At 48.2% G+C, this 24,208-nt stretch overlaps 1 protein-coding gene across 4 annotated transcripts in view; it reads right to left on the bottom strand.

Annotated features, from left to right (window-relative positions):
- Window positions 1–23,343, bottom strand: part of Brd4 (bromodomain containing 4) — a 66,938-nt gene extending 43,595 nt beyond the window's left edge. The window contains exon 1 of one of the 4 annotated variants that reach the window (XM_090335705.1): window positions 23,250–23,343. The gene's annotated coding sequence lies outside the window, so the exon portion shown is untranslated. Of the gene's footprint in view, window positions 1–22,191; window positions 22,318–22,753; window positions 22,776–23,249 lie in introns of those variants that run through there. The other 3 variants (XM_090335732.1, XM_090335722.1, XM_090335714.1) reach the window with 3 other exon arrangements.
- Between the last annotated feature and the right edge of the window lie 865 nt (window positions 23,344–24,208).

Genomic DNA, 24,208 nt, shown 5'->3' with positions numbered 1-24,208 from the left:
ACTGAGAGTCATAGTTGAGAGCCAGCCCAAACAGGAAAACCCATGAGACTTTGATCTCTAACCACCAAGGAACTGGAATTGGGGATGTGGCTTGAGTAGTAGTGTGCTAGCCTTGGCGGAGCACAGAAACAATGCCCAGGCCCCGAGTTCAAGTCTCAGGACTGGTACACACACACAAAAATTTATATTAGAAAAATTTCCATCTGCAATGAATAGAATACAGTCAGAACCTCACTGCCCAGATTTCTTCAGGGTTCACATACAGCCATAATAAACTAGGCTACTCTTATCTTCAAGCCTCCACCTAACCAGGTACAGGAGCAGGCATAAAAGTGTTTCACCAAGCAGGTCCACAAGAGGCTGAAACGTCTACAATACATTCTCAGCATTTAACTATAAAAGCAATAGTGTGCAAAATCAGTTGGAAGCATGCAGGATATCTTAACAAAATAGAGATACTGGGTCCTCACCACACAAAACAGGTTCCTAGCGGTGACCAAATACTGGGACTTATTTAGAGCCATTGCACAATTAGAAGCAGAGATACACCAGAGCACACCAGAAGTCTGTGTGGTACCTGAAGGTAAACGTTTCTGGCTCCTGGTATTTCAGCAGCTCTGTTAAGGGTCTACAGGAAGAAGATGGCTCCAGGCTCAGCAGTTACATGAGAGGACCCTCATCCCGGGCAGATTTCCAGGGACTGCTTCCTCCACACTCAAGAGAAAGGATGGATCCCTGTGGTTTTGCTGCCAGCAATGGACACAACTGAAACTGCCAGAGGCGTACAGGATGATACCTAAAGAACTGGCCCAGAAATCCAGATTTCAAACCTCCCAGTGTGACTACAGGCAGGCAGCCTCTGAGGGAAAGGCTGGTGTATCCAACAGCTCCCAAGCCAACTCATGAGTATCTATCTATCTCTGCCAGGTTCCTAGTGAAGAATGCGTTATGTGATGGCCAGGCGCCAGCACGGCCTAAAATGAACAGGTTCACAGATCCCTTTAGAGCCTAGTCTCTAGGATCTGGCAGGCATCCAAGATCCCCGGGAGGCTGAGCCACTGTGAGGCACTGGGACCTGAGTAGCGAAAGGCATGCATGGCAGGCAAGGGTAGTGAACAGTGAGTGAGCAGGCAGTCCCACGCTCCAGGCTGAAAGACCATTCATTCAGAGAGTGAGCTGCTGTGCCCAGCTTCAAAAAGGATAAAGCTACACTTCAGTTATGACCGGCTCCCCAAATGTTTCAACATTCAATGACATCCTACCACGTTGTACTGTTTATAAGAGGCAAACCATGTGGGGAACGCTGAACCTTGGGAGAACAGCCTTCTGAAAGAAGCCATGCTACATTCCAGGACAGTCGGGATGTCAGCCAGGCACGTGTCTGATGTCTTTGTAGATGTACCCCTGGCAGCTCAGGGCACCTGGCACATGGTAAGAGCCAAAAGACTCTAGCCAGGTTCCCCGCATTTCTCTTGGAGCAACACTTGCTATGAGATTTCTTATTACTTTTTCTTTTGGGGGAGAAGTAATGTGATTTGAACCCAGGTCCTCACACTTACCGAGCAGGTATACTCTACCACCTAAGTTATACCTCCAGTCCTTCATTGCTCTAATTTTCAGACAAGGTCTTATGGTTTTTTGCTTGGGCTGACCCCATCTCAGCCTCCCAAGAAGCTGGGATTACAGGTACCAGCAAAACAGGCCTGGTTCTTTCTCTGAATTTTCTGTCACAGGAGCCTAGCTCAAAGCAGATTCTCATTATTGTAAATAATAAAAAAAAATTTTTAAAATTAAACAAGATAGGCCCAATAGCTCATACCTGTAATCCTAGTTACTCAGGAGGCTGAAATTTGAAGATCATGGTTTAAAAGCCAGCCTAGACATTAAAGTCCTTGAGATTTTTTTTTTTTGGTGCCAGTCCTGGGCTTGAACTCAGGGCCTGAGCACTGTCCTTGGACTATCTCAAGGCTAGAGCTCTGAGCCTCAGCACCACTTCTGGCTTTTTTCTATGTATGTGGTACCGAGGAATCAAACCTGGGTCTTCGTGCATGCTAGGCAAGCACTCTACCACTAGGCACACTCCCGGCCCCAAGAATATATTTTTTAAACAGCAAATCACTCAGCTGCTGGCCTGTATCTGTGACCATTCCCCTCATCTGTGTTCTGATGGAACATGATGTGCACAAGCCTCACTTGTCCCTGTTTCTGGGAAGTGATGGCTACTGCCCCACTGCTAGAGGGGGCACATCACATACAAAATCATCCACTCCCCAGATGTTTTGTGTTGTCATGTTTCCAGTTTTCAGGTGTGGTAATTCCAGGGTGAAGACAAGCATTTAAGGGGTACCTTTTTATATTTCTTTGGTGCCAGTTCTGAGGCTTGAACTCAATGGCTGGGTGCTGTCCCTGAGCTTTTTTGCTCAAGGCCAACATCCTACCAGTGGAACCACAGTTCTATCTCTGGCCTTTTGGTGGTTATCTGAAGGTAAGTCTCATGGATTTTCTCTGCCTGCACAGGCTTCAAACCACAATCCTCAAATCTCAGTCTCCTGAGTAGTTGGGGTTACAGGCATCAAGCATGAGGGTAACTACTATATGTTGCATCCTTGGCTCAAGAGCCTCATCGTGAAAGACACAGGACAAATCCCCTGATCCAGATGCTTGCCAGTGGCAGGCATGGCTCAGTAGTACTACCTACTTAGGAGGTGGAAGTGGGAACATTTTGAGTTCAAGGCTAATCTGGACAACATAGACTTTGTCCCCCAAATCACACACACACACACACACACACACACACACACACACGCCCAAGAACACCCACAACAGACTCGATTAGCAAGTGGCCCTTTGGCATCTGAAGCCCTTACTCAGACATCTAGCTACCAAAGTAGGATAAGAGAGCTGATCAAGGGCACACAGTCATCACTATACTCCAGATAAAGCCTCTAGTTGCCTGTATCTTTGTGCCTACCACATCCTCCTAATCCATTTATCCCCCATAAGTCCTTCAGAACCATGCAGCAACACAAACACCAGACAACCAACCACTGGACTCCCGGCCTCCCCTGCTGCCTCGGTTCATCCACAGAAACACACTGTCTGCACCTATGCTCAATGGTGGTAACTGAACAACCAGTGTTTCTGCCCCAAGGAGGCTGCGCTTTCTATTCAATGCTATAAGTCAGCTGGATGTGTAGACTGAGCTCTGTGGATGCAGCAGGAGTACAGGGTGTGCCTAAGCTAGCACAGGAGAGCAGCCCCAGGACAGAACCAGGCAGGCAAGCTCTCCACGCAGCAAGATCTTGATTTGCTGGGGCCAGTGGCACATGCATACAATCTTTGGTGAGAAAGCTGAGATTTGAAAGGGCAGATGAACCTAGGAGACTTATCGCTAATCAGGAAAAAGCTGGGAGTGAAGTCATGGCTCAACTGGTGGAGTACAAGGCATGATTAAAAATAAAGGGGGGGGGCGCGGAAGTTAGGCCTAGTGGTAGAGTGCTTGCCTAGCATGCCTAAAGACCTGGGTTTGATTCCTCTGTACCACATACATAGAAAAAAAAAAGCTGGAAGTGGTGCTGTTGCTCAAGTGTCAGGCCCTGCGCTCACTCAATCCCAGGACTCCCCCCCTCCCGTCCCCACCCCCCAAAAAAACTGGGTGCAGTGGCTCACGCCTGTCATCCTAGTTACTGAAAAGGCAGAATCTGAGGATAATGGTTCAAAAGTCAGCCTGGGCACTAAAGACCTTGAGACTCTTATCCAATCAACCACTAGAAAACAAGTGGGGCTGTAGCTTAAGGGGTAGGGTAGTAGCCTTAAGCTGAAGAGCTCAGGGACAGCACCCAGGCCCAGAGTTCTAGTACTATCCCACCCCACTCCCCACATCCCACTCCTGACTCAGTAAGCTTGCAATTCTAGTTGCTACTACTCAGGAGATATCAAGGAATTTCACTTTAAAGCCCACCCAAGTAGAAAACTCTCCAATTAACTGGTCCCCACCTTCAAATCTGGTATCCTAAAACTTAATGCAAATCAATTAAAAAAAAAAAACAACCTAAAAGATAATAAGCAAAAACCAGGGACAGGCTCTTCATCAAGGACAGCAAATGAATTCAAGAAGATTCTCAGCCTCATTAATCTGTACTTCCCTGTAACTCAATGACATTATGTATCAACTAAGACTGACAAAAAATGAAGTCTATTAATAAAGGATAGTGAAAATATAGTCCAATGTTTTAGAATGTGGGGAGGTAAATCATCACAACAGCTGAGCATCATGGACCCCTGCTGGCCCAATAATCCTACTCTTGAACATCTGCTGAGAACTGTGTACACGTCTCCTGTACACACACGGCTTGTACCACCCACTGCTCTCGTGGTGGCCCCTTTTCTACCATCCAGTAACAAGAATTCCAGGGCTGGGAGTGGGGCCTAGTGGTAGAGTACTTGCTTAGCATGCACAAAGCCCTGGATTTGACTCCCTGGTACCACATACATAGAAAAAGCCAGAAGTGGAATTGTAACTCAAGTGGTAGAGCACTAGCCTTAAGAAAGCCAAGGACACTACTACTCAGACCCTGAGTTCAAGCCCCAGGACTGGCAAAAAAATAAAAAAATTAAAAAAAAAAATCCACGCCAAGCACCAGTGGCTCAAGGTTGTAATCTTGGCAAATTAGGAGGCTGAGATGAGTATCATAGTTTGAAGCTGGCCAAGGCAGAAAAGTCCCCAGAAACATTTATCTTTTTTTTTGGGGGGGGGGGGGGAGGAAGTGAATCGTAGGGCTTCAACTCTGGGCTTGGGTGTTGTCCCTGAGCTCTTCAGCTAAAGGCTGAAGCCACAGCACCACTTTCTGGTTTTCTGATGGTTAACTGGAGATAAAGCCTCACATTCTTAAGTGCCTGGGATGACTCTGAGCCTCGTTCCTCAGATCTCAGCCTACTGAGGAGCTATGATTATGGGCATGAGCCACCGTACCTGGTCCATTTACCTTCAATTAACTCGCTTAAAAGCTAGAAGTGGCACTGTGGCTCAAAGTGGCAGAGCGCTAATCTTGTGCAAAAGAGCTCAAGGACATCACCAGCCCCATGACCAAAAGAAAAAAAAATTAATTCCAGCAAGATGCCTTAGCTACTCAGGAGCCTGAGATCTGAGGGTTATAGTTTAAAGTCAGCCAGGACAGGGATGTCTGTTGGCACTTTCATCTCCAATTATCCACCAAAAAAAAAAAAAAAAAAAAAAAAAAAAAGCGAAGTGGAGATATGGCTCAAATATAACTCCAAAGACCCAATGCCCACAATACAGAAATGAATAAACGGCTACATTCGCGACCTTCAGTGAAAATGAGTGAGTTCTATCTGGAGCAGCATGGCTAACCCTTAAACAAGGAAGTAGGTGTGGCACAGCCTGCAAATAGTGAACTGTCACTGATACAACAGAACCAAGCAATGCATTTACTTTTCAGAGATACATGCATCTTGATGAAAGGAAAGCAGCTCGTGAAATCAACATTCAGAATGTCAAGAACACAGAGAAGGGGCTGGGAGTGTGGCCTACTGGTAAAGTGCTTGCCTAGCATGCACCAAGACCCTGGTTTGATTCCTTGGTGGCACCACATACATAGAGAAAGCTGGAAGTGGTGCTGTGGCTCACTTGCCCTGAGAAAGCCCAAGGACAGTGCCCAGTCCCTGAGTTCAAATCCCAGGACTGGCAAAAACAAAACACACAGAAGAGGCATCTGAGTTGGTTTCGAATGTGCTCTTGCCTAGACAGATGAAGAGAGTAGCAGGCTAAGTACGGTGGCTTACAGGCAGTCCCGGCCCTTGGAAGACTGAGGCAGAGGAAGACCTATGACCCATACTAGGCAAATAAAGCGCAAGCAGAAACTTCCTAGCTTCTGGCAGGTCTTAAGGAATGTGTGCTGTAATCCAAAAGACAAGTATTGGCAAGGAATTGGAAAAACTGGACACTTCATACACACACCAAGGAAGGTTCCCTGACACAGGCCCAGTGGTTCAAGGTCCCAGACCTAAGTAAACACCCAAGGGATGGGGTCAATGCCAGTGCTCCAAGAATCGCTCTTCCTAACAGCAAAAAATGAAACTAAATTAGCTCACCAACCAGTTAATAGATGGTCTGGTATCATTTGTAAGGATGCAATCACTTATCTGAGAGGCGCTTCCTCCTAGGAAGCCAGGACCCAGTCCTGAGGCTTCATAAAGCCCTTCCAAAGATCACAGTACAACAAGAAGTGCTGGGCAGGAGATGACAAAGCATAAAAACCATTCGCGGAAGTCTTAGATTTGAGGCAACAGGGCCACTGGTGGCATTCCAAAAAATTTTTGTTATGTGTTTGTTTTGGTGTGGACTCAGGGTCTGGGTACTGTCACTGGGCTTTTTTTGCTCTATGCTAGCAGTCTACCACTTGAACCACCGCTTCACTTCTAGCCTTTTGGGGATAGCTGAGGAGATGAGAGTTTTAGAGTTCCCTGCCTGGGCTGGCCTGGAGCCATGATCCTCAGATCTAAACCTCCAGAGTATCTAGGATTATAGGCGTGAGCCATTAGCACCTGCAGCATTTCAAAATTTAAGGCACTTTAACTATGAAAACAGAACAATGAAATCTATTGAAATTGTTTTGGGAAGGAATTTTTGAAGATGCAGGACTGTATTCACGTGTAAAAGTATAGCAATGAGTCCCCCCCCATATAACTAATAAAAAATGTAAGCCATTCTGATCACATTGATACAATATACAGAGAAGAGCTGAGGAGCCTTGATGCAATGAGCCTTTTCAGAATGAGACCTGCTGAAACAATAACTTAAACTTCTTGCCACAGGCATTGCTGTATAATGAGAACCAGGGAAAGGAAGGTCTGTGGAGTCACTTGGCTGGCTAAAGCCTGGACAGGTGAGGAAAGATGGAGACTACTTCAATTTTGTGTGTCTGTGGGGGGAAGGTCACGGGGCCTGAACTCTGGGCCTGGGTGTTGTCCCTGAGCTCTTCAACTCAAGGCCACAGCACCACTTCCGGGTTTTTTGTGATTAATTGGAGATAAGAGTCTGATGTTCGTCCTTTAATGTCCACCATCCTCAGACCTCAGCCTCCAGAGTAGTTAGGATGACAGGCATGAGCCGCCACATCCAGCAACAGTTCAACTTTAACCAATTCTTTTTGCCTGTTTTGTTTTTCTGTGTTGTCTTGTATATGAAAAGGCAAACACTCTACCAGTAGACTCTACACTAGCCCCTAGTTTTTTGAGTCTCATTATGTACCCCAGGCTGCCTTTAAACTCGGGATTCTTCTGCTCCAGCTTCCTGAGTGCAGGAGTTAAACAGAGATGTGCACAGCACTACAATCATGAGTTACTTTTTTCTTTCGGGTTGCACTGATTGACATGTAATTAGATACCATGGTACCACTGTCTGAATCATCCCCTTGACCCCTGGGTCCAATTTTCACAGCTACCCAATAAATCCCCAACCTAAGTCAGTACTGCTGTGAAGGCAGGGTAAGGGGAGCGTCGTACAGGATACTTCCATAGTCAGGATCTTGATTCCAGCTCATATTCACAAAGCAGACAAAGCTATTCATCTACCCAGCATTAGTCACATCAGTCAAGAGGTAGAAGCAACCCATGTGGTCTCTTAATAGATGATTAGATAAAGAAAATGTGACACATTCCTACAACGTGGCATTATTAAAAGCTTTAAGAGGAATAAAATTCTGACACATGCTACATAATGGGCTAATCTGGAGATCATGCTACGTGAAACAAATCAGCCACAAAAAAAAAGTGTGTAAAAAGAGGATGTGGAGAATGGTGCTATGGTAGAGAGCTAGTTTTGAGCTGAAGAGCTTAGGGACAATACCCAGGCCCAGAGCTCAAGCCCCACCACTTACTAAAAAAAAAAAAAAAAAAGAAAGAAAAGAATTGGGGCAGGGGCCGGGAGTTTGGCCTAGTGGTTAAAGTGCTTGCCTTGCATGCATGAAGACCCAGGTTCGATTCCTTGGTACCACATAGACAAAAGCTGGAAATGGTGCTGAGGCTCAAGTGGTAGAGTGCTAGCCTTGAGAAAGTCCAAGGACAGGGCTCAGGCCCTGAGCTCAAGCCCAGGACTGGCAAAAAAAAAAAAAAAAAAAAAAAGAATTGGGGCGGGGAGTTTGGCCTAATGGTAGAGTGCTTGCCTAGCATGAGAGAAGACCAGGGTTCAATTCCTTGGTACCACATACATAGAAAAAACAGGAAGTGGTAGAGCTCTAGCTTTCAAAAAGTCCAATGACAGGGCTCAGGCCCTGAACTCAAGCCCAGGACTGGCAAAAAGAAAAAAAAAATCTTTATGGGACTAGGAGTTTGGCCTAGAGGTAGAGTGCTTGCCTAGCATGCAGCAAGACCCTGGTTCTATTGCTTGGCTCTACATACATAGAAAAAGCTGGAAGTGGCACTGTGGCTCAAGAGATGGGGTGATAGCCTTGAGCTGAAGAGCTCAGGGACAACGCCAGGCCCAGAATTCAAGTCCCACGACAACAAAAAAAAAAGACACAAATCCTGCTCTTATAGTAATTTTTAAGACCATAATATTGTTAGCTATAGACACTATGCATATATAGAGAGAGGGGGAGGGAGAGAGAGAATCTCAAGAACTTGATCTTGCTAGTGGGAAAGGAATGATGAAAGGGTATAAAATTCCAATTGCTTAAAATCATATTGAACAATATATGCAAGTATCTTAACAAAATACCTTGTACACTTAATGTATGCTAATAAATAGAAATAATCAGGACACCAAATTTCAAAGAAACAAAAAGTGAAAGATATCAACAAGGTAAAAACAGGAGCTATTCAGTGGATTTAGATTCTGATTGCAAGGTGAGAAGGCTGGAGAGCCACCGAGGGCCACTTTACACAGTGGCAACCAGCGAAATAAGAAGAAGAGACCCATCCTGCACAAAGTTTTCTAGTGGACAGAACTGCTTGAAAATTAGTACTGAAAATAAGTTAGATCCCGACTGTGTTTCTGAGGATGAGACCTTGGTGCCTTTGGAAGATGTGGGAAGGAGGCACAGAAATGGGACTGTGACAGAAGCAGTCTGTCACAGAGTGCAGGAGCCCACAGGATGGGAGCGGGAGCACTGAAGCAGAGGAATTACATAGTAGCAAGTCTACTCCATCTTGATTATGAGCTTTTCAATTAACTTAGTAGTCAAGCTTTGCACTTAGCTTCTTTTGTTTCCTCAACTATTTTCTAACACAAAAGAAACAAACTCTTCCTGAATGGGAGCATTTTTCATTTTATAATATCAAATAAAAGTTTCTGCTAGGCGTGGTGGCTCACGCCTGTAATTCTTGCTACTCAGGAGGCTGAGAGCTGAGGATCAAAGTTCAAAGCCAGCCTGGCACTTAAGAAGGTGAGACTCATCTCCAATTACCCACCAGAAAACCGGAAGTGGTGCTGTGGCTCAAAGGGTGGGGCAGTAGTCCTGAGATGAAGAACTCAAGGACAATGCCCTGGCCCAGAGTCCACGCCCCATAACTGGAAAAAAAAAAGTTTCTAAAATCCCTCTGGACACACCTGCTAACTGAACCGCAGCTATCTTGAATAGCTGGTGCCTAACTGGACCTCCAAAGGCATGTTTCACCATGGAAAGGCTCTTCTCCCCCGGAGGCCAGCCAGGACCCTGGCTCCAGTCACTGGGCCCCCCAAGCCTGTCCTCGCAGACTTTCAGGAGAGTGTCAACAGAAAACACATGGAAGAGAGCCAAACCATGGAGGCCGGTGGTGTCCTAGTGGAAGCTTTTCAAGATGAGGTGAAATTCCATTCACATTGTCTTCACCAGCCCCAGGCGGGGTGGCACTATTATACCTAACAGATGCCTGCACGAAAACATCTGCCAGCCAGAGCTGTTAGAGACAGACAGAGCAGCCTGCAGGAGAACTCATTTCCCCTAGGCAGAGCTGGAAGGTCCTCTCTGCTGGGTGGTAGATGGACTCCCTCCACCCACAACATAAGAAATGGCTGTCCAAAGCTTGTGTTCTCTAGAGCCAGGTGCTGCTAGCCAGCTCTGTGACTAACAGACTTGCCCATGGCCTGAATGGCACAGGTGGCAGCCTTTCTTGCCAGGATGTACAGACTGCACTATCAGTTCCTCAAGTTGTCTTCTTTAGAATGACACAGCAGCCTGATGCTGGCAGTGCACGCCTGCAAACCTTGTTGCTGAGGAGGCTGAGGCCTGGAGATCCAGGTCTGAAGCAGCCCAGGCAGAAAAGCCCTTGGGACACATCTCCAATTAACCAGCAAGATGTTGGAAGTAGAGCTGTGGCTCAAGAGGCACAACGTCAGTGTTAAGTGAAGAATCTAAGTGAAAGCTGGAGGCCCTGAGTTCAAGTCCCAACAATACCAGTATACACAAAGAGAACTACTACATAGTAAACCACAACTACAGAATCAGACCAGTCATTACTCAAATATCCACCAGGACAGGGCCATCAGTGACTGTGCTCACGGCCCCAGGACACAGGCCACAGTGGTTAGGAGAGGACCAGGACTCAGGGCACAGTCCCCCCACACTGCAAGGTTTGACCCAGAAATCACAATGCCTCATGTCTGGCATGGTTCTGCCTTTTCAAACAGATACTAAGTAACACCAAGGGAGAAGTCAGGCATTGGACTGGAAAAGGTAGTTCTGAAATTCCGAAGGAAGCCCACTCACAAGGGAGCTGGCCGTTGTTCTAAAAGGCCTGAATCTTCCAGAGTAATAGGGCTATGCACGGTGGCCAGGGAAGTGAAGTGAGTGGGGCTTGGAAAGACAAGGTGCTACAGACCAGCCTGGGTACCCAGGTTTTACACACACACACACACACACACACCCCAGTGAGCAGAGCAAAAAGCCATGGCGATGTCCTGTGGGAAGACACAGGGACAGGCAGGCTGCAGGCAGTGTGTGGTACCACTCAAACGGCCCTCCCAATAGAGAGTCCACACCACACCGTAATTCAGACTGCTCTCCTGGAACCAGAGACCCATCCGTGAGCCATCATCTTGAGAAACAGATTAACCAGGACCTGTTGGGGCCAGGAGTGTGGTGGTAGAGCGCTGTCCTAGCATGCATGAGGCCCTGGGTTCAATTCCTCAGTACCATATACACAGAAGTAGTGCTATGGCTCCAGTGGCAGAGTGCTAGCCTTGAGCCCCAAGTTCAAGCCCCAGGACTGGCCGGAAAAAAAAAAAAAAGGCGGTATTGTTTCCAGGCAGCAAACCCATCAGCTCAAGTGTCAGAAGGGAAACAAGGAGTGGCTGCCCCCTGCCTCACATTCTTATAGCCTAGCAGCTTTTTAGAAAAAAAGAAACCTACACAAACAGCACCACCTCAATCATGCACGTTACCCTATTTCTCTTAATTTCAAAACAGAAAGGGGAATCTGCTCAGATTAACTAATAAGTCGTGTCTGTACAGTAAGATTTCAAGTCAACAAAGGAGAAAAATGGAATCGATGAAAGCCAACAACAATGGTAAAAGGATACACGAAATGTATGTGCATTTCATCTTCAAACCCTAAAGAGTAGGAGTGGCATATAAGTGTGTAAAAAAAAAGCACTATTCTTAGCAATATGATGTTCCACCCTGACTCAGTAGCTCCAACAGAAGTATGAATTATTCAATTGATGGTATTGTGTTCCTCCTCCTCCCACCACACAGGGAGTGAGGGTAGAGTGGCATCTGGGAGCCACCTGGTGCAGTGTGTGGCGATTCTGGGCTGTAAGCATGCTACGTTGAGGAACCTGCTTTCCACTTTCATTGGGTCCTGTAGTGGAGAGCAGCCCTAGGCTGCCATAAACCTTAGCTTTGGAGTCTACTCACATCTACCACCATCACCACGGATATGACCAGACTAGCAGAGGCCCCACCCAGATCCAAATCCTGGGGACAGCTGGTTTTGAAAAACAGCTGTTGCAATGCACCAATCGTGACCAAGTCTGAAAATCCTCATCTCTGGAAAAGTGAGGGGCCCATGGGCCTGGGGCAGGTTTAAGAGGCTGGTGACACACGGGTCACTTGCAGAGTGGTCACTCACATGGGGCTTCTGCCTGTAATCATTGCAGCTCAGGAAACAGGGCTGAGGACAGGGGTTAAAAGCCAAAACAGGCAAACAAATTTGAGAGATACATGGGGCCTGGAGTTTGGCCTAGTGGTTAAAGTGCTTGCCTAGCATGCACGAAGACCCGTGTTCGATTCCTTGGTACCACATACATAGGGGAAAAAAAAAGCCGGAAGTGGTGCTGAGGCTCAAGTGGTAGAGCTCTAACCTTGAGAAAGTCCAAGGGCAGTGCCCAGTTCCTGAGTTTAAGCCCAGGACTGGCAAAAGAATAAAATAAAATAAAAATTGAGAGATACTTACTTCTAACTAGCACAAAAGCTAAAATAGGCGATGTGATTTAAATAGTAGAGTGCCTGTTGTGAGTAAAAAGCCCAGTGAAGAGTGCCAGGCCCTGAGTTCAAGTCGTAGTATCAGCACTGAAAGGAGAAATAAAAAAAGCTCTGGTGGGAGTTTTATAAGGACAGATGTAAATGGATTTTAGCTTGGCCATTTCAGAACAGGCTCAAAGTACCTACCCCAGGTTACTCCCTTAATTCGAACCTAGAGAAATACACTCATATGGAAGTCTTCAACATCATCAAGAGACTTAATTCACATCACACACTTCCCATCCTAGGTGTAAAACAGAGGAATCCCATCACTGTGCTTGCACTCTCCAGGGGAGGGTCCACAGCCTTCTTCATAGTCTCAAGGGGCTCTCGTGTCTCCCTGAAGGTACTGCCTAAGGGAGATGTGGACTTCTCTCAGTGTTGAGGCTTCTTTAAGACTGATTATTCCCAAAACTGAAAACCATAGAAAAATAACTACGAAAATACAACTTGATGCTGGTTTTGATTATGGAAATCCAAGTGGGGCTTTTGTCATACTAGAGGAATGTCAGGCAGTAGACTTTACAGCAAGCTTACAACTGTAGCTTTTGCAAGCTATTATAGAAGACAGCTACAGCTAGCTGCACCAACCCCACACACTAATGCCCAACTGGTTAGAGTGTAGTGTATGTAGCATTTATTCAAACATTTTACCTGGCTTTTTTCCTTGGGCAGACCTACTCCCAGCTCCCAGAAGATTCAACCCGCTTCCCCCCCAAGAGGACCCACAGAACACCTCTGGTGCCTGACAGAAAATAGGCCATGTCTTTCATTCCTCTTCCTACTGGCAGATTTTTTAAAAAACAAAACAAAGAGTTTGGCCTAGTGGTAGAGTGCTTGCCTAGCATGCATGAAGATCCGGGTTCGATTCCTTGGTACCACATACAAAGAAAAAAGCCAGAAGTGGTGCTGAGGCTCAGGTGGTAGAGCTCTAGCCTTGAGAAAGTCCAAGGATATGGCTCAGACCCTGAGCTCAAGCCCTGCACTGGCAAAAAACAAAACAAAACAAAGAACAACTACCATGGAACATCAAAACAATGTTATGTATACTTCTCTGGCCCCTCAGTAAGAAACATATTTAATCATGCAGCCATTAGGTAAGCTTAAAGCAAAAACCTAGTCTTGGAATGTATGGCATCCTGACTTTTTTTTTTCTCTAAGCAGTGACTGTAACCCACTGAATTTTACAACACACGGTTCCTAAAACACATACAAAAATTACCTTTTTTCTCATAAAACTCCATAGACTTGAGGGGTATTAGTGGCTCATGTCCATAAATCCTAGCTACTCTGGAGGCTGAGATCTGAGGATTGCATTTCAAAGCCAGTCTGGGCAGAAAAGTCCAGGAAGTTCAAAAGAGACTCAACTCCACATGAAAACCTGAACTGGCTCTTTGGCTCAAAGGGGGCAGAGTGCTGGCCTTGAGCAAGAGCTCAGGAACAGCTCCTAGGCCTTTAATTCAGGCATCAGGATGAGGATGAGGGGTGGGGAGTAGGGGGTAACCCACAGACTTAGAAGTTCTCCAAAACTCAAGCTATTAACCCCGCTTTGCATAAAGACCTGCGGCTGGGAGGGTTCTGGCAGGCTCAAGGCCACACGGCAGATGAGGTCTGTCCACAGCAGTCTGGTATCATCACTGTGTTGGCAGCCCTAAGCCCCAAGCCATCATTCCTTTGTTTTATCCTCCCTGATAACAATATACCCCCACAACATGTGTTTCCTCTAACTCTAGGGAAAATGTTTCAAGTTAAAGTCTTCAAATTTAACTCACCCTCTTCCTGTTCTTTTACTCAAAACCACACAACCTCAAAGGTCAATCACCCAAAGGTGTGTAGGCGTTATTACATGAGGCAGGACAACTGGGGACATTAGTCAGACTCAAGGCCACAGGAATTACTCACTGGTGTTGCTGGAAGTTGCATAAGACAAACCCAACAACACCTTTCCCCTGGCACTGGCTCTACTCTGGGCCCATGTCTCTTGATGGAACAGGAGCTAGAAATAAGGAATTCCAACCTTGAGCTGAGACCAAGAGGAGGAGGGGAGCCTCTGTTAAGCAGGAAAGGCCTGGTCAGGGACCCTCCCACCCAGTCCTTTGGCAGGCAAGCACTCTGGTCCCCACCCTCCAGGCACCTTTGTTATCCCTAAAACTTAGGGATCTTGATCCCATTTTACACAAGACAGAACAGGGAGGGGTTGGACATAAACCCTGACAACGAACTCCTCAGCTCTACCCAGGCCCAGCCAATCCTCAACAGCCCAAAGTCCCAGAGATATCCTCCAATGGGCAGAACAGGCTAACACATCTCTTCAAGGGAATGATCACAAAACACCTAAGATTAACTTTTTTTTAAAGGTATTTTAAAGGTATTTACACTCGTGATATTTACTCATGTGATGGATATGGCAAATTTGATTCGAGCTTTCTTAATATGTAGTTTAGATAACACTCATATTATCTAAGCAATCTCTAGAAGAAATACATACTCCTACTGTACTGCATTCATGCAAAAGCCATCCCTCCAGGAACTGGATCCCTTAATAGCAGTAACTGGCACCAATGGTCAGGTCAAAAGGCCCAAAACCTAACAGCAGAGCCCCAGCCTCCCATTCTGGAACTCCAACAACAGCCCCGTTTACCTCCCAAACCCTTCCAAAAACTTTTACCTAGTCAAGATAATGACAGAATTCAAGCAGGAGCCAAAGGAGGCTTTGCTGGTGCTCTAGAAAGTATTCATTCACCTGGTTCTCTATATTTTGGTTCAAAAAACCAGGTTTCTGTAGAGCCAATCACTGGTTTTCCCCATATTGGATCATTTTCCACAAACTTCAGCAAATGTCTAATGGACGACCACTATTGTATTATCACCGCATTTAATCTCATCAGATAAAAGGAAAGCAATCTCACTTTATCCACCTCCTCTACTGGTGCCTTGTGAGGCACCTGGGAGGCCTGGGTGGCACTTGGAAACAAGCCTGGAAACCAACCCCAGCACCAGTGGGGACACATCCTCCGCTGCCAGAGGCTCTGCTCTCTCATCCATATTCTTCCCACTTCTAGTCTTCACGGTAGACAATGAGGACCAAAAGAGGACCTGAGAGGGCAAGCTGTGTGCCCGTGGGGACACCCCCCCCCCAGCTACCACAGGTACAAAGGAAGCTCAGGGAGGGAGACCACAGGTCACACGAAGGGCAACAGGGCCAGGAATCCAGATGGGGCTGTGCAGAACCCTCCTGTCAGAGTCCTGAGAACAGGACACCAGGAATGAGATGGGATTGGAAGCCCCGAGGCTGCCCAGGCCCTGTGGCCACCCTTCCCACAGCCTCCAAGACTTGGGTTGGTAGCCCAGGATCAGAAGACTTAATTTCAGGAAACAAAGTCCAACTAGGCACAGGAGAGTAGAAAGAGGACAAAGTTCAAATGCCAGAAACACTTTTGCTACTCAGAAAGCCCTCAGTGTACATTCAAGACATTCTGTGGAGGAAGTGTTAAACAAGACATTGTCAAACTCAGACTGAAGAAATCAAAGTTCAAATTTGTTATCAAGCTTTCAAAAATGCATACCCGTGGGGGCCGGGAGTTGGCCTAGAGGTAGAGTGCCTAGCATGCACGAAGACCCAGATTCGATTCCTCGGTACCAAATACATAGAAAAAGGCTGGAAGTGGTGCTGTGGCTCAAGTGGCAGAGTGCTAACCTTGAGAAAAGCCCAAGAACAGTGCTCAGGCCCTGAACTCAAGCCCAGGATTGGCAAAAAAAAAAAAAAATGCATACCCGTTCATCTTGGAATCCAATTCCTAGATGAGAAATTATCAAAACTGTGTCCAAAAACAAAAATTATGGGGCCTGGGAGTATAAGGCAGTGGTACAGTGCTCGCCACCTAGCGTGCACAAAGCCCTGGGTTCCATTCCTCGGTACCACATATATAGAAGAAAAGCTGGAAATTGTACTGTGGCTCAAGTGGCAGAGCACTAGCCTTGAGCAAAAGCTCAGGGACAGTGCCCAGGCCCTGAGTCCAGACCCCAAGACTAGCAAAAATAATAATAAAAATAAATTTAAAAAACTATGGTACATGTACGTGATAGCTGGGCGCTTAGTTAGAAATGTTCGTAGCGTGTTGTAGTGTGATGTGGAGGCCATGCGTGCTGGGAAATGCCTCCTCCACTGAACTACTGAGCTACTGACCTGTGCTGTCCTTAGCTTACTCAAAAGGATGAGATCTAAGGATGGAGCGTTAAGGCCAAGTCAGGAAGAAAAAACTCTTGATCCTCAATTAACTATTAAAAAAGAAAAGAAAAAAAAAAGCTGCAAGTGGAGCTGGGGTAGAGCACTAGCTTTGAGGGCACAAGTGCAAGGACAGCTCCCAGGCCCCAAGTTCAAGCCCCAGGACTAGCGCACAGGCATGCACGCACACAATGTAATGTTTCTTTTTGGCAGTGCTAGGATTTGAATGAGAGCCTTGCACTTACTAGAGTGGCACTTACCACTTGAACCGCATGTTTAGCCCTGTCTTGTGCTATCTACCTACTTACCCTGCCCTCCTATCTACTTACCTTACCCTCCTACTTACCTACCTACCTATATGTGCACACCAAGCCTGGGACTTGCAGTCAAGGCCTGGATGTTGTCCCTAGGCTTTTGTACTCAAGGCTAGTACTCTTCCACTTGAACCACAGCTCCACTTCTATCTGCTTGGAGCTAAGAGTCTCATGAACTTTCTTGCCTGGGCTGGCTTTGAACCACATGACCAACTGTTCAGTTTCCAGCCTTTTGAGTAGTTAAGGATTACAGGTATGAGCCATAGATCTGGGCCTCCACACCACATTACACACCTGTGCTGGTTATTTTTGAGTTAGAGACTACTGAATGTTTCTGGCAGAGCTGGCCTCTAACCTCCATCTTGGAGTTTTTGGCCTCCTGAGATTAATTAGGATTTAATGAGACTAGGAGCCTGATTTAAGTGATAAGAGTACCTGCCCACTTAGTAAGCTCTTGAGATCCTGAATTCAAACCCCAGTATCAGCTTCCCCTGAAGAGAAAAATAACTTTGGCAACATTCTAACATTGTGTACTTATTTTCCAAAACCCTCACAAAGTACCACATTACTTTTGTTTAAAGGAGGGAAGGGCCAGATAGGTACAGGGCTCATGAGCAACAAGGTGAACCCAGCTATTCAGGAAGTATGATTTATATTGATCTGAGGCCAGGTCCCAGGAAAAAACACAATACACTATCCATAAAATAGTGGAAGAGGTAGAGCCATGGCTCAAATGGTAGAGCTGGCTTAGTAATCTACAGGCTAACTTCAAATCACAGTATGCTGCTCCTCTTAGTCCTCGCGTCCCTCCCTCCAAAAAATTTACAATTTAATTTCCAATGGCTGGTGGAATGGCTCCACGATCATACCAGTCTAACAATCTCATTTCTACAAGACAGACAAACAAATGCTACGCCTATTCACCACAAGGTCAAAAACAGCCAGGTCAGTGGCTTGGGGGAGGAAGCACTTCTTAGCATGCATGAGATCCTGGGTTCTCTCAACACCACAACATGCACGCACGCACACACATGCACACACTCATTCGCGCAGACAGATGCTGTGCTCTTACAGACACCAGGCTCACACTTCATTTCTTCAGAATGGAATACATCTTTGGACTTATGTTAAGACATGAGGATGCAATTTTAACAAGATGTTGGCAGTCTGCTTAGACAGAATAAGTAAAATGAAGTGTCTTTTAAAAATCACCCTTTACAGTAACAGCAGTTCAAGTTTAGTACACTTTCCAGACGGTCTGTAATGTACTAGCAATCTTAAGGAAGAAAATGAAGATCAAAGCATGCAGACTGGGGCCTGCCTGGTGTGAGGCTCTCCCGTTCCAATTCCACTACTGATCCCCCACTGTACACCAACTACAGGTATGCACTGCCGCTTTAGACTTCTATTTCCTCATTTAGTTATCCTACATGCCAAAATTTTTCTTTTGGGGTCTTCTGTAAAAGCAGTAGGAAGAGCCAGGGGCAGAGTGGCTCACACCTGTAATCCCAGAACTCAGGAGGCAGAGATGTGAGGAACATGGTTCAAGGCCAGCCTGGCTTGAGAAAGTCTGTGAGACTCTTACCTCCTGTTAACCACCAGAAAACCAGAAGAGGCAGAGAGCCTTGAGCTGAGGAGCTCAGGGACACCGCCCAGGACCTGAGTTCAAGACACATGAACAAAATAAACAGACACAAACTGACAGCAAAGGCTACATATTACTATATGGACAAAGAATCTAATGTAGTGGTTTCCAAAGATTTTGAGTTTGAAGGTAAAGCAAAGAATAACTGATAATAGATAACAAGAATTCCTGAAGGGCTGGGGATGTGGCCTGGTGGTAGAGCGCTTGCCTAGCATACACAAAGCCCTAGGTTCGAATCCTCGGTATCACATACATAGAAAAAGCCAGAAGCGGTGCTGTGGCTGAAGTGGTAGAGTGCTAGCCTTGAGAAAGCTCAAGGGCAGTGCCCAAGCCCTATATATATAGATATGTATATCTATAGATATAGAAATATACATATCTATATCTATCTATCTATCTATCTATCTATCTATACTGAAAGGGGAAATATCCTAAAATTGGTTGACTGGACACACAATTCTATAAACATGCTAAAACTTGATAATTGGTCATGCATGAATTATCTCTAAGTTATTACTAAAAATAGGAAAAGATCTGCTAGCATCTACAATAATGCAATCCTCAAATCACATACTTTATATTCAACAAACAAAGGACGTACATGTGAATATCAGTAAGATTACACACATACAAAAATAAAATTTCTGTACCAATTATCTTTGCCTTCTCACTTACATACTGAGTTTAGAAACAAATTATAGAGACTGGCTAATCATGCACACATGAAATCACATGATTTAAAATGTTAGCTTTCTTTTTTGATTTCTAAAGGGAACACTTCTGGTTCCTGCCTGTAAAATCCTAGTTATTCAGAATGCAGAAATCCGGAGGATGGTGATTTGAAATTGATGCTGGCAGAAAAGCTGGCTAGACTCCAACTCCAAAGCAAAATGCTGGGCTGGAGGGATGGCTCAAGAAGGGCACCAGCTATGAAGCATGACACCCCAAGATACAAAACTGGAGCAAAAAAATGAAAGTGTGGGGCCAGGAGTTTGGCCTACTGGTAGAGTGCTTGCCTAGCATGCACGAAGACCTGGGTTGGATTCCTGGGTACCACATACATAGAAAAAAGCCAGTACGGTGCTGAGGCTCAAGTGGTAGAGCTCTAGCCTTGAGAAAGTCCAAGGACAGTGCTCAGGCCCTGAGCTCAAGCCCAGGACTGGCAAAAAAAAAAAAAGAAAAAAAAAGTGATCAAGTTCTTACTGACAACAGAAGATCTGCATTAAGAAACACTACTGTGTTTATCAGATCCTTCATCTTCCTCTTAAAATACTTTTTGCAGGTCAGAGTTGAATCACAGCCCAAACCTTCTTACCACATTGCAAACTGCCAAGTGGGAAAAAAGCAAAACAAAAACACTAGATAGTGCATAGAAGCAACCATACGCCAGGCAGTCTGGCCTATAATAAGTTCGGTAAGTTCATACAATTCCTAGGAAACATCAAGGCTATCTTAACTCAGTTAAACCTCCCCATTCTTAGAAGTCGCTATCCAACTGTGTCCACTGAGAGCTTCATTTTCCCTCTGGAGGTGTCCTCGAACTTGTTCCAGGTTTTTTTTGCCGAATAATTGGAAATAAGTTTCCAGCTGCCAGCCAATGGCACACGCAGTAATCCCAGCTACTCAGGAGACTGAGACCTGAGGACCTCGGTTCAAAGCCACCAAGAGCAGGAAAGTCTATGACTCTTCTCCAATGAACTACCAGAAAAGGAAGTAACGCTGTGGCTTAAGTGGTAGAGTACTAGCTTTGAGCTGAAGGGCTCAGAGACAGGGCCCAGCCCCAGAGTTCAACCACAACAAAAAAGTTTCTAGCATTTGACTGTTCAGGTTGGCTCTAAGTCTCAATCCTCAGATCTCAGCCTGAGAAGCTAATATTTTAGTAACATCTTTTTTAAATGAATAATTTACATTTGGTATTGTGAGCATACCAAATTCTTGTTCAATTACTTCTTCATTTTACTCATAGACCCTAAGATGCCAAGGATGCAAGAGAATAAGAAAGGTACCAACACCAAATAAAATCATGTCCTTGTGAAACCTGTAGCTTAAGGAAATATTTTCAGAAATGTGACTTCTGTATTAAATAGCAAGTAATTCTCCAAATATTCACCTTCAAAGTGTATAGTTCCCAAATGCTAAAATTCAAAGATTATGAAATATTAATTGCCATTTCCAATGACAAGCTTTTCTTTCTTGAGTTGGGAGGGTCACACTACGTAGCTCAAGATGGATTCACACTCTGGATACTCCTGCTTTCACCTCCTAAATGCTGGAACCCATTATAGGCACAATCTGCAACCAATGTGATCAGCTTACAAAATCGCTCAAAACCAGAGCTCAAAGTATTTTACAACACATCATCTGGGCAGATGATTACTGGTGGCTGGTGAAGGCAGAAAAACAAACAAACAAAAAAACCCAAAACAAACAAACAAAAAAAGCGCTCCACTCTCCAAAATCCATACATCTTAAGTCCTTTAAAAACCTGAATTTCGTAACTGGAAAAAAAAAACACTACCTTCTCCCCACCTTCAAAAGCAAAAGTGCAATTTTGTACAAAGATCACAAAAACTGGCTCAAAAACGGTAACTTTTGGAAACAAAGTCTAAATTCCCTTCAACAATCCAATAATTAGTCGAAATTTTACTAAGCGGCCCAAAATTCCCTGACAATTTTTAGCTTATTATTTTTTTACCGTGCTGCCCTTGAAGCAAGACATAAACACCACAGAACAAACTCTTTTTAGTCATTTTGCATTCTAACTTTCACCAGTAGGCACGTTCCTTATCTTCATCTATTTGCATATGTAGAATGCATCCTCCATACCTGGGGGCCCCTTCCTCCAGGGAAGACCAACCAAACCCACCCGACCTCAAAGGTTAGAGAACCTGGCCCTCAGGCCAAGAAGGCCTTATCTATGTAAAGAGTTACAGTAAATAACAGCAGAAGAGCCTACATTTTGACGAGACCCAGGAAACAATTTCAGAAGTTTCTCTTCGAGCTAGCTGAAGGTTTTGGAGGGAAAGTGAGTTGTTACCTACAATGCCTTGGTAGAAAGGTGATCTCTTATCTAAATTTCCCCAAAAGAAAACCTACTGAACTATTGGCAAGGTCATCCACGAGCCATTCCAAATGACTTAAGCCAAAGACACATTCGTCAGTCCTTATAAAGCGCGACTTTGCTGCAACTTCCGAAGTCTACAGAATTTCAAGGACTAACAATTAAGGAAACTTGACAGCTTCACTCGTCATAAACAAAACCAAACCAACCAAACCTGCCAACGAGCCCCACAGCCTGGAGCACCGCGGACTAACGAGGTACATGGCGCCACCGAGGAAGGGTAGACCCCTCTCCCAGGCAAGCCGAGACGTCTCGACCCGTGCACGACACCTGCACGGGTGAAGGAAAGACCCAGTCTGCAGAATGCACCAAGCCGATCAAGCAGGAGAAAGTAACACTTGAAAAGGAAAAAAAAAAAAGACAGAAACCGCGCGGTCTCGGGTGGCGGGGAGGCCGAGCCGCCCCGCGGCCCGCACGAGACTCACCCACGGCGTCCACGACCGCGAAGGGGGCTTCGTCCGTCCACCGCGCACCTCGCCCAGGCAGCGGTGCTCTTTCCGCGCGCGCGCGTGTGTGCAGGGGTGGGGGGGCTCGTTTTATTTCGCTGAATCACAATTCCACCACATTCCCACTGCGAACACAACGCGATGCACACGCGCGCACACACACACACAGAGGCCGTGTCGAGGATGCCAGCGAACGGAGGTGGGAGGACCAGAGAGAAAGGAAGCGCCCAGCAAGGGGCGGCCCAGGCCGGGCGCGGGTGGGCCGAGGTCACCCGTCTTCCCGCCGCCGCCGCCGGGGAGGCGCACGCGACAGCCCTCGCCCCGGCTGAACCGGGCCCTGCCTCTCCCCCACGGCGAGCTCGGAGGCCGGCCCGGGAGCCCAGGACCCGGGCCCGCGGGCGCGCTGCCCTCGCCGGTCCCCGCACAAGGACCCAAGTGCCGGAAGGAGCGGCGCGCCGGGCACGACCCACGTGACCGCGGCCCGGCCGCCCGCGGCGGGCGACGGCGGCGTCCGCGGCCGCCACCCAGGCCCGGGACTTACCCGGGCCGGGCGCACGCGGGACCCGCGGCGACCGCTTCCTCCTCTCTCTCTCTCCCTCTCCCTCTCCTCCTCCTCCTCCTCCTCCTTTGACAAAATGGCGGCGGCAGGAAGTGCCGGGCTCCTCGGCCCGCCCCCCGCCCGCCCCCGGCCGCCCGCCCCGCCGCGGCTCCCGCGCCCCCCACCCCGCACTCCCACCCGGGCCCGACCGCCCGACCCCGAAGATGGGCGGGGAGCCGGGCGCCGGGGCCCGCGGCGGGGCGCCCCTCGAGCACCCCCCGGAGGCCAACCGCGCCCGCGGCCCCGGCCCGGCGCGAGCAGCGCGGCCCTCGGGCCCGAGCCCGCGTCGCCCCGGCCTCCCCGCCCCCGCGCCGCGCCGATGGCGTAGGTGGTGGCGCACCGGCCCCGTTACGCAATGCAGGTTACGCGGGCCGCGTCGCGGGGCTCCCGAGCGCCCGCCGCGGGTCGCCCGCCGCCCCGAAGGGCACCCGGCGCTTACCTGAGGTGCTAGGCCGCACGCCGCCCCCGCCGGCCTCCCGCGGCCGCCGCCGCCCCCCTCTGTGGGCTGCCCGCGCGCGGCGCCGGGGCCCGCCCGCCCGCTCGCCGCGCCCGCCGCTCCGCCGCGCTCCCGGGCCCCGCCCGCCCGCGGGCACCGCCGGCAGCCGCCGCCGCCGCCGCCGCCACTGCTTCGACTCCCTGGCTGCGGGAGAGCTAGAACAAACAGCCCTGCCGCCGCCGCCGCCGCCGCCGCCGCCGCCGCCAGCGCACTTACGTCACCACGCACGCAGCGGGCGCGGCCCCGCGTCGCCGCCACCGCCCGGCGTGCGCGCTCCAGGCCGGCCCGCGGCTGCAGACGGCGCCGGTGAGGGCTGCGGGTGGAAGCCAGGTGAGTGACGGAGCCCACTGCAGCCCGGGGGAAGGGGCGGGGCGGGGGGAGAACGGGCCCTGAAAAACACGAGGGGGGCTGCGGAGACCCCCATTTCCAAAGGAGGAGCCCGAAAACCGAGGGGGGGCACGCCACACAGACCCCCGCACCCGGACTGACCCTGGAGGCGGTTGTGCAGCCGGGCAGGGGGACGAGGGAGATCCCCGGACGGACGGCCAGTCCTGGGAGAAGAGATCCGAAGGCTGGGGTCGGGAGCAGAGGTCTGGCGCTGGAGGACGGGGCCGCGAGGAGACCCCAGGCGCGGGCGGAGTCTCCGCCCGGAAGGAGAGCCCAGTGGCTGGAAGGCGGGGGCCGCAGTCAGGTGATGGGACCTCGAGGCAGTAGACGGGTGGGGAGGGCGCGAGCCCAGGTGAACCGAAGGGCGGGAAATGGGAAGCTGTCTCCGCTGAGGTTTGGCCGCGCCCCCCCCCCTCCCAGCTGAGATTGGGGACTGCTCGCCTCCAACCGTTGGGGGCGCTCTCTGCTCTCCCTGCCCCTTTCCCCTCCCTCTCCTCCTTAATCCGTCTACCTTT

The sequence above is a fragment of the Megascapheus bottae genome, chromosome 1, assembly GCF_031878675.1.
Source record: "Megascapheus bottae isolate mThoBot1 chromosome 1, mThoBot2.hap1, whole genome shotgun sequence".
Classification (NCBI taxonomy): Eukaryota; Metazoa; Chordata; class Mammalia; order Rodentia; family Geomyidae; genus Megascapheus; species Megascapheus bottae.
The sequence above is the reverse complement of the archived record's forward strand: the minus strand, read 5'-3'. Positions and strand labels throughout refer to the sequence as shown.